The following is a 10,116-nucleotide window of genomic DNA, read 5'->3' on the forward strand; positions in this document are numbered from 1 at the left end:
TTTTTACTTCCATATCATATTACATATATTTATGCACATAGATGTGTGTAGGGGCATGTGTGCATGTGTGTGTGTGTGTATGTGTATTTTAGTTGTACTACATGACTCTTTATGGAAAAAATTAAAATGGAGAAGGCAAATATTATGGAGCCCTAATTCTTAAGTTTTGGTTTTTCTAATCATGAACCATCTATATGTACCTTTTGTATAAGGTGCTTGTTTGTTACTTTAAGAAGCAGCTGGTGATGGTAGAGACATTCTATCACTGAAGAAAAAATGGAAATGAAGCCTGTTACAAAACAAGAATTGATTTGTGAGGGAACTGATACATGTTTGCCTATAAAAATCACACCTACACTGGCAAATATAGCGACAAAGCTCAGGTCTGGAAATATTTTATGGAAAATGAGCACTTGGAAATGTGGTTCAAGTTAGAGACTTATGTGGTAAGTTGCTGTTTTGAAAATATTGGTTATGACTCAATGACACTCATAAAATTGGCTCCAAATCTATCGATGCTGTTCGATTACAGGCTGCCTACCCTGTCTTGCCCTGCCCTACCCTACCCTGCCCTGCCTCACCGCGACCCAACCAACCCTGCTCTGATATCATCTGCTCTGCTTCTGACTTCAAGTAGAGCCGTGGTCATCATGTCATCTACTTTATGGGTTTGATATCATGTCTGTAGTCTACTCATGTCTTAAATATTTTGCACCTCAGAGTATGGAATTCTTGTTGGTGAATAAAGTTCCCTTGGTCAACAAGCACTCTCAGAAGGATCTAGTAGTTTCTTCTTTCAAAGTGTCACAGATATTTAAAAGGCAGATGAAAGACCAGTGATTAGCTGCAGTTTCGATAGCTGTGATAAAAATACAACTCGGGGAATAAAGAATGGAAGTCAAGGCAGGAGCGCAGGTTAGTAACCAGGAGCACTGGGCATGGAGAAGTGCTGCTTTCTGGCTTGTCCTTCATGGCTTGCTCAGCCTGCTTTCTTATGCACTTTAGCACTCAAGCACAGGTTGGCTCTGACCACATTGAACTGGGTTATCTCACATCACTAATCAATAAAGAAAATGCTCCATAGGCTTACCTAGGGGCCAGTCTGGTGGGACCATTTTTTAAAATTAGGTTCCCTTTCTCAAACAGTTGTAGCTTGTGTAAATTTGACATAAACCTAGCCAGAAAGCAGTCTATTAGAAATGAGTTTAGAGGTGCTCATTTTGTGAACACCCACGTGATGTTTCACTGTTCACTAGGGGCATTTTACTTGGACATAGTTCATGATGCTTGTTATCAGAGAAAAGTTTCCACAGAGAGGCCTTTTGCAGCTACTAGATAGGAGAAGTTGAAAGGAAAAACAGTGATAATCATGAAACGGAAAAGTAAAGGTTAATATTCAGAGGAACTAGGAATCCAAGTTTTACCGCAACTCATATCAACTTAACAATCTATTAAATGGTACCTTATATTCTGGAAAAACCAACACAAATCCACTTACTTTCGATCTATAACCTTATTCTTGGGCAAGAATTATTTTATTTTGGTCTGTATAATTTCTTCCATATACCTACATTTTCCCACCGTGTTTTAAGCTCTTTGTGATTGCTTGCTGACTCTTTTCCTAGTATATGGTTTTGGATCCTAGTACATATTGCAAAAACAAAATTGATGTATGTTATCAGCAGACATGTAGCATTTTTATGGAGAAGGTACTGTACTGCATGCTGCAGTTTATTTGTATAAAGGAAAACAGTAACCTTTAAGCAGTTTAAAAGGCTAGTTGTATAAGCTTATATAAAGAAAGAAACAATAATTGGAGATAATATTTTCTAAGTTCCAAATAAGATTGTTAGGAGGTACACAAGAGGAGTCACCACCCCTCCTCCCAGAGCTGGGAAAGGATGGCTGTCTTCCACACCTCTGCTGTGCTCCTGCAGGAGAAATCTTGAAGCACCCAGGCTACTGTGAGGACCTTTGCTGGAGATGTGAAACCATGGGGGTCGCTTTACTTCTTCATTTTCTAAGTACCAATCTTTGGTTCAAGAACAGATTTATATAGTCACCATCTGAAATAATAAAACATTAGAAATAACATCAAACAGAAGACAATTAGAGCATTTCATTATTTGTTTGTTTGTTTGTTTGTTTTTAAAGGACAACTATTGATGTGAAGAAACAAAAGCATAGGTCGCATTCTTAGCATCAGAGAAATGTGCCTTTTGTTTGTTTGTTTTTAGTTCTGTTTGTTTTGTGGAAGGAAGGGAGCAATCAAAGGCTAAAAGGAGCCTGGTTGGAACACACTGATGTTAAGCATTTTTCTTGCTGTAGTTTTGGATCCCCACACAAGGTGAAGGCCTTGGACTGAAAATGTGTAGTCTTGAGCCCTGAGGGGCTGGCAGCAGTGCTTGTGCCTTTCTGATTCAGAGCCTCCTAGACTGTGCTCCTTCCTGCCGTTTCCCTACTGGTTTAGGCTTCTTATCCTGTTAACCCTAGAAACCAGCTGTACCTGAGCTTGTTGAAGTGCAAGTCGCCTGTGCTTGCTGGGGTTATAGAGTGCTACTGCACAATGCTGACTGTCTGGAAAAACTAGAAACCAGGAATCCTTTTGGCATGAGTAGATATTTCAATTATCATCCCAACTATCATCAGTTGTGGAAAGATGGGGCATGAATGCAGAGTTGCAGGCACCAATAACCTAAATTTTCATAGCTATAACCCGTCTCTCTTCGTCTAGCCCCTCCACCTATCTCCCTACCCTCTTCATGTCCCATCCCGTGATCATGAAACCTAGGGAATTCTCCATGTGAACAGCACCTTTAGTTCCAACTCAAGTTTTTATAAACAATTATTCCATGCTTAGTATTAACTATCCATCCACTCATTACTCATCTAGTCATCATTCAAATTAAATAGATGAGGAAGCAAGTATAATAAAAATTAAAAATACAGCATGTGCTATAGTACAAATTAAAAAGCATTATAGGAATGGAAATAAAGAGTCTATAACTTTGCCACATGAAAATGACCACAGAATGTTTCACAGAGGGTGTCGTCTGTGAACTTGGTCTTAAAAATGCCCAATTTAAGAAAGGGGAGGATAGGCATCTTAGAAAGCAAAGAGTGGACTCTGAATTATTTATGTTTGCATATAAGGATGCAGAATTCCGTATTGCTTATTAGTTGTGTAACTTGTTAAGAAAAGATAAATGTGATTATTTTTTATATATTAACATTCCAAAACCTATCACTAGTTGCTTAATTATATGCCAGAAAAATCAGACAATAAGTCTCAACAGAAACATTGTTACAAACAAACAAACAAGCAAACAAAACCCCCAATATACATATTTGTAGATACAGATACAAATGGGGCATAAATGAATAGTTAAAGATATTTTTCCATCCTTGCCTTAATTCTAGATTTGGAAGCATATTTATCAATTAACTAATAGATGGTCTTTAATCTAATTGAACAAGTATTTAGAGCAGTGATAGCAATTTTACATATTAATAAAAGTGAAGGAAATTTAATAATGAGTAGGTGGAACTGGGTTATTCTGCCTCTTTATCAGACTGGCGTCAATTTCAATCTCTCCTTTGTTGGAATTTGTGAGTCCAGAAAAGTTTCTGTTCAACTTGGAAGAAAACCCTGCAACAAGTCTATTAATTATCACACCGTAGATGCTAAAAGAAGAAAACATGGCACCAAGAGCTACAACAAGCTCAGCCTACAGTTTCCTCCCCTTGGATAAAGTAGGAGCGCCTTGAGCATATATTTTATCACTGTGTGATGGATGATGCACCCCTCAAGCCCATTTGATTTTGGTGCTGATTCCTGAAATGCCAGCACTACATACATGTGGGCACAGAATGGAGAGGTTGTGTTTCCTCCTCATCACTGTGTACTCGATCAGGAAACATCCCTTGTAGCTTCTTTGCACAATTTTCCTTGCTGAGGTACATCAGGTAGCTGGTGAACACTGGAAACACTTATGCTCTCCAGTCTTTTGCTTGCAGAGCTTGTTTCCACAGGCAGAGTGAACAAGCATTTTGCAAGGTTGACAGCCCTAGACTGGACTGGAAGAAGCTTCGCCAATGTGATCATTCCAGGCACCACATAGAGAATACAAGTAAGGATTTTTGTTCTTTTAGTTCCTACTCTGGCTTCTAGGGATTAAGAAAAGAAATGTAGTTTTAAGAATTCCTACTGACTTCCTACCACCAGCAAAGGTAAGCAGTGCCCAGTACACACAAACATGGAAGAGATCTGATACAATCGCAATCAGTAGAACTAATGTCAAAATGTATCAGCACTTAAAGCAATCTATAACTTTAGTTTAATCTCTAGCCTCTTGCATGTCTAACCTGTAAACCTCCCTACTGTGATAGATAAGGTTGCTGACCTTTGTATTGTGCTGGTTGCTATTGATTGTGTTTTTATGTTGATATCTAAGAATTTGGATTTGTGATGATCATAGTTCTAGGTGCTGATATCTAATCTTGTCTTTGTTGGGTGAGTGTTTTGTTCCTTGGTTTCTGTTGTTCTCTTTGGCTTTTAGGAAGATGTGGTGGCTGTGTGTTGCTTGGTAGGGAATTTGGGGATTCTACTAGGTATGGCCACCGTGGTTTGGAATAGAATGTGTTTATAGGTATGGAAGACTGACACACAGGAATGAGGATGGGCTGGGGTAGGGCTAAGGGGGTCCACCTGAATCTACTTAGTCCCCTGGGAATGAGGGCAGAGAGTACGGAGAAGCCATACTGGGTAGTCTGTTACTCAGCTAGGCGTGACACTGGGGATTGGATTTGGAGGACAGGAGGGAAAGTGAAGACCTGAAGCTCACCTACCTGCTCTACTGTATTATCTGATTCTCCAGCAGACGTGGCTGATGGGTTCTCAGGGAATGCTGCTGGAGTTGAGGAATGGGAAAGCAGGATGAGTAGGGGGACGATTGTGGAGAAAGACTATATGACCCACTGGAGTTGGGCACAGAGAGGAAGGGAACGCCACATCAGGTGGTCTGCTACAGAGTGTAGACCTGTGAGAGTGAGGATTGGTTATGGAGCAGAGGGGGGAGGGGTGACGATCTGCAGCTAGCTACCCCAGTTCCCTAGTCAGAGTCTTGTATTTGTTTCCAGCACACTGCTGAACTACTCTGAGTATTCAGGCATGGTTTAAAAGGAATAACAAATATTTAAATTGGACGGGAAGATTATGACAGTACATTTTTTCTTAACACAGAAAATTCTGAGTGCTTTACCAAAAATCTGTTAGGTTTAGTAAGTGAATTCAATAACAATACAGGATACAAAAACAACATACAAAAATCAGCTACTCAATCCCATTGAAAAGATATGCAAAACCCTTATCAAACTTAACTAAAGAAGTAAATGATTTTTATACTGAGGACTATAAAATAGTGATAAAAGAAATTAAGATAGATATAAACAAGTGGAAAGATATCTCCTAGTTGTGGATCAGTAGAACTAATGCCAAAATGTCATTACCACTTAAAGCAATCTATAGCTTTAGTTTAATCTCTATTATAATTAAATTACTCTTTTCACAGGATCGGAAAGACAATCCTAAAATTTGTAGACTCCGAAAATACCTTGGGTATATAAAACATCTTAATAAGAGTGAAGCAATAGATATAATACTTCCTGAGTTGACTTACAAATATGTAGTAATCAAGGTAGCATGTCAACGCCATAAAAATGTATATATGCATGCATAAATATATCTGTTCCACTGTGTGTGTGTGTGTGTGTGTGTGTGTGTGTGTGTGTTTATTGAATAACAGTGCCAGGCATGAACTCATTCACATACATCCAATCAATTGTCAGGAGTTAACAACAGGGAGTCTTTACTCTCTTCAACAAATTTCAGGAGAACATTGGACAGCACATATGCATAATTTGAAGTCATAGTCTTATCTTACATGTTCTACCTCAATCAACTTAAACATCAGACATGGACCTATATAGCTCCTCAACTAAAACAGGACAGTTTTGTACTTGGCTCTGGCCAATGAAGCCCACAGGGAAGCAGGACAGAAGGATTTCTAAACAGAAAGGGAAACAGGAAAGTGTGTGAAGGCTGACTACAGAAGACAGTAAGTCAGACAGCTGAAGAAATTTACAGCAAAATGTATGTGGAACACATAGTACTCAATAAGAAAAAAAATCCACATATTCTGTACTAAGTAAGTAAGGGGTCTCGAAAGACATTTTTCTGAAGATATACCAATCTTAACTTCAGTAATCATCAGGAAAAAGGAAATCACAACCATTATCTCACACTTGATAGAAGTGCCATTATCAGAAGCTGAAAAAATATAAATATAAATGAAAATATAAATATTGATATAGAGGAAGAGAAAGAACACTCATTATTTGTGAGTATGAGGGGCCTTAACAAATGGTGGGCTATACATAGTGGGGCATGTTTTTAATTACAACACTCAGGAATCAGATTTCTATGAGTTCAATTCCAGACTGGTCTACACAGAGAGTTCCAGAACAACCAGAGAAACAGTGAGACCCTGTCTTAAAAAATAACTAAAAATGTTATCATATGATTAATAATGCCAGTTCTATGTATGCAAAGAAATTAAAACAGTCTCTTACAAGACTAACTATACTTCCATGTTCTTTGTAGTATTAGCCACACTGGCTATGATCTGGAAAAGAAGGTCAGTCATTGGATAAATGAATAAATCAAATGTGGATTAAAGAGGCAATGTAGTAATGATATCAAATCTTAGAAAAGAAAAGAATCTTGCAATGGATGAACTTGAGGAGAGAAATGTACTAAGTTAGGACAGAACACAGATACTGCTTAGTATCATTGATGTGTGGTCACTACAAATTTCTAAGGGTAGAAACAGAGAGCATAGGATGGCTACCGGAAGTAGATTGGGTAATGTTGACCAAAGGCTATAGACTGCAATAATAAGATGAAGCAACTCTGGAAACCTAACTTATAATATGCTAACTAGATAACAATGTGCTATCCACTTGAAATTTGCTAAAAGAGTAGATTTTATTTTCAATGTATCATACAAAATTACCTATGAAAGGTAATAGCTATGATAATTTTTTATTATGGTAATTATTTTACAATGTGTATATCAAGACACCACTTTGTATATATTAAGTATATGCAATTTTTGCTAATTACATACCAACAATTCTGGAAAGATGATGATAGTCATAGTGATGATGGCATTGTTCTCATACACAGTAGTATTTGATAGTCCCCCTATCCTACTTCATTTCTAACTACTTTTAATTTTAAAAAGATGATACAATTCTTGATGGGTCAGCTGTCCTTATAAGAGGGAATTGTTGGGCTTTTTTTAAGGATCCACATCCACTCTATTGATATAAATCCACTTAGACACAAGTAGCCTTAGGAAAATCCAAAGTTTGAGCTAATTGGGTTGTATTGTATATAAGATATTCAGATGAGGTATTGAAAACAAGACTTCAGAGTTTACCAAGGATACTAAAACTGGAGGCTGAACAAATAATGAGGAATGAAACAATCAGACTCAAAAGGATTTGGATTGTATAAGTAATTGGATCAGCAGATGGCAAATGCAGTTTGGTACAGGAAAATGTAAAATAGAATTGAAGCAAAAGAAACAAACCAGAGAATATGTGCTAAATGGAACAATCACCCAGAATGCTGACCAGGAAATGGAAGGGAGGGGCCATCATAAAGCACAAATCACAGCAACTCCTCGCTTGTGGCCAATTCTGTTGTTTTACAATCCTATCAGAAAGGATGCACATGCATATTATCTATGCTAGGAACTGACTGTACCCTATGGCAACTGGCAGGGTCTTGAAATTTCCAATCATTTTATAATCTCAGTTTTGTAAAGACACCTTTCCAGTCTCAGGTTCCAAAACATTCTAAGGTTTGGCTTATTTTTCATGCCCATTTTCTTCTTTGTTTAGGTTCATGCACATGACTCTATAATTACCCTTCTCAGACATTGCTGGGAAGATGCAGAACAATGTTTTCAGGTTACTTACTAATTACCCTATATTTCACCTTGTCAGGAAATTCCCAAGACCAGCCACTTAAGGGTATCATTCCCCCTTTGCCCCATTCCCTGAAGATACAATGTAATCTTGCAGGGGTTGGAGATCAACTGCTTGGTTCTAGGGAATTCTTGGGAATTACAGGTATGGAGTGTGTGCTTGTGTGTGTGTGTGTGTGGTGTGTGTGTGTGCGTGTGAGAGAGAGAGAGAGAGAGAGAGAGAGAGAGAGAGAGAGAGAGAGAGAGATTGAGAGAGAAAGAGATTGAGAGAGAGAGAGAGAGAGAGAGAGAATTTTCTCGTCAGTTCCTTTTAAAGGGAAATGTCTAAATGTCTTCCACAGAGACAGACACAATAGTACCAAGGAAGAACTGACAGACGGTAGAGCACCTGATGGATCTGCTGTAGGTCATTTTTGAGAGATATTTGGAAACTCAAGTGAGTGAAAAAGAAAAGCAGAAAGAACAACCCCTGTTCCTCAGGGTGACTGATTAACTTGTCAATAACCACATGACTCAGGCCTCCAAGTCAGTCTGAAAAATGACAAACGTAAATTCCATTGTGCTTGTCAGAGAACAAATGAAATAGTATCAAAATTTTATCGCATACAAATACAAGCTAAGGTGAAAGCTTGAAAAAAAAGAGGAAAGAAGGAAAAAGTAGCTGGTGAACTGTTCTGCTCCTGCAATAACATGCTTTTAAGTGGATGACTGAGGCATCCATGGGCAGCTGGGCAGAGCCAGCATTTCCTTTTTATCTGCTGCCCCAGGAATTCTCACCCAGAGTTGATCTGTGTAACCAAGTAGGTACTGAAAGTAGTAGGTGTTTTCTTTTGTGTATATTGAAACCATGCTAACAGGAGGTTACTAACTGTGTCCCCATGGTTTTGTTACTTGCAGGGAGCAACGTTTTGAATAGCAGTCTTCAGTGTTCAGATCTAGTTGCATACCCTATGGTCACTGATACTCAACTCCAGCTTTTGTTGTGGAGAATGAAAATGACTTTCCCTGGCCTGACAAGCACACAAGAATCCTTTCATCACCAACTACTGAGGTCTGTTTTCCATGTGCAGAAAGTAAAGCTGAAGTCTGTTTACAAATCATGACTAAGCCCCTAGAGCAAAGTAGCCTGTGAAATCAATTCATCTTGTGAATATGTGAAGATGGCCATGGCTCTTTTGTATTGAAATTCTGCATTAGTTAGGCAGTCACATCTAGACTGTGACAGTTGGCTGAATGGAATTAAACAATGATAAAGCCCTAAACAATAGGAGTCAGCTAGACTGAGTCATCCGAAGAAGCTGTGCTCTGGAATACGATTTACCACAACCTCAGCTGCACATGTGTTTCTGTGGACATGGCTACTATGTAATTAGATGAGCAGTAAGTTAGGTGTTTAAAAATATTTTTTCAGGTGCTTTTTTGTATTCATGATAGATTCCTAACACCAAAAAAAATCAATCTCAATCAAAGCAGCAACTGAGTTTATCATAAATTATCATGGAAAGGTTTTCTACTGAGTAGATGGTTAATTACTATCTAATTTGAATATTTTTGCATATTAATGAGAAGTGGATGAAAATCATTTTTAGATTCTTAACTTCAGCTGAGAAACCCATGGAGATAATAGCTCCTTTACAAAAGACATGTGATTTCTGTTACTAAAGGAGATACTGATTTGTTTTTTTCCCAAAATTTACTGACTTGTTTTAAGGTGATGAATGGATTAATATTTTGCCATTAATATATTATATCCAAATGAAAGACAACTCCATTCCTTGACACTGTAGCACCTAGCTGCATTCCAGCTAAGAAAAATGGAAAAAAGATGAAGAATACGCTAAGGAAAAGTATAACCTTGCTCAGTCCTTCAGAGTTTCTAGAAGCAGACGTTTGTGCTTCCAGTTATGAGTGTATTTTTATATCTTGTACTTTTTGCCATATGAAATTCTATGTATATTTGTTTACAAGAGACGTTTAGATCTAGAATATGCATACCGAGCTGAAGGAAGAGATATACTCTGAAAATCACTGCTCCAGTCTACAATTTGAAAGAGTGACTAAC

The 10,116-nt window shown here is 38.0% G+C and overlaps 1 annotated feature.

Annotated features, from left to right (window-relative positions):
* Window positions 7,682-9,675: an enhancer, noted in NCBI's record as "VISTA enhancer mm1555". NCBI's record gives its function as "enhancer in: hindbrain (rhombencephalon)[3/6] | midbrain (mesencephalon)[5/6]" and the evidence as "EXISTENCE:transgenic organism evidence [ECO:0001131][PMID:17130149]".

This window comes from Mus musculus, chromosome 11 (genome assembly GCF_000001635.26).
Source record: "Mus musculus strain C57BL/6J chromosome 11, GRCm38.p6 C57BL/6J".
Taxonomy (NCBI): domain Eukaryota; kingdom Metazoa; phylum Chordata; class Mammalia; order Rodentia; family Muridae; genus Mus; species Mus musculus.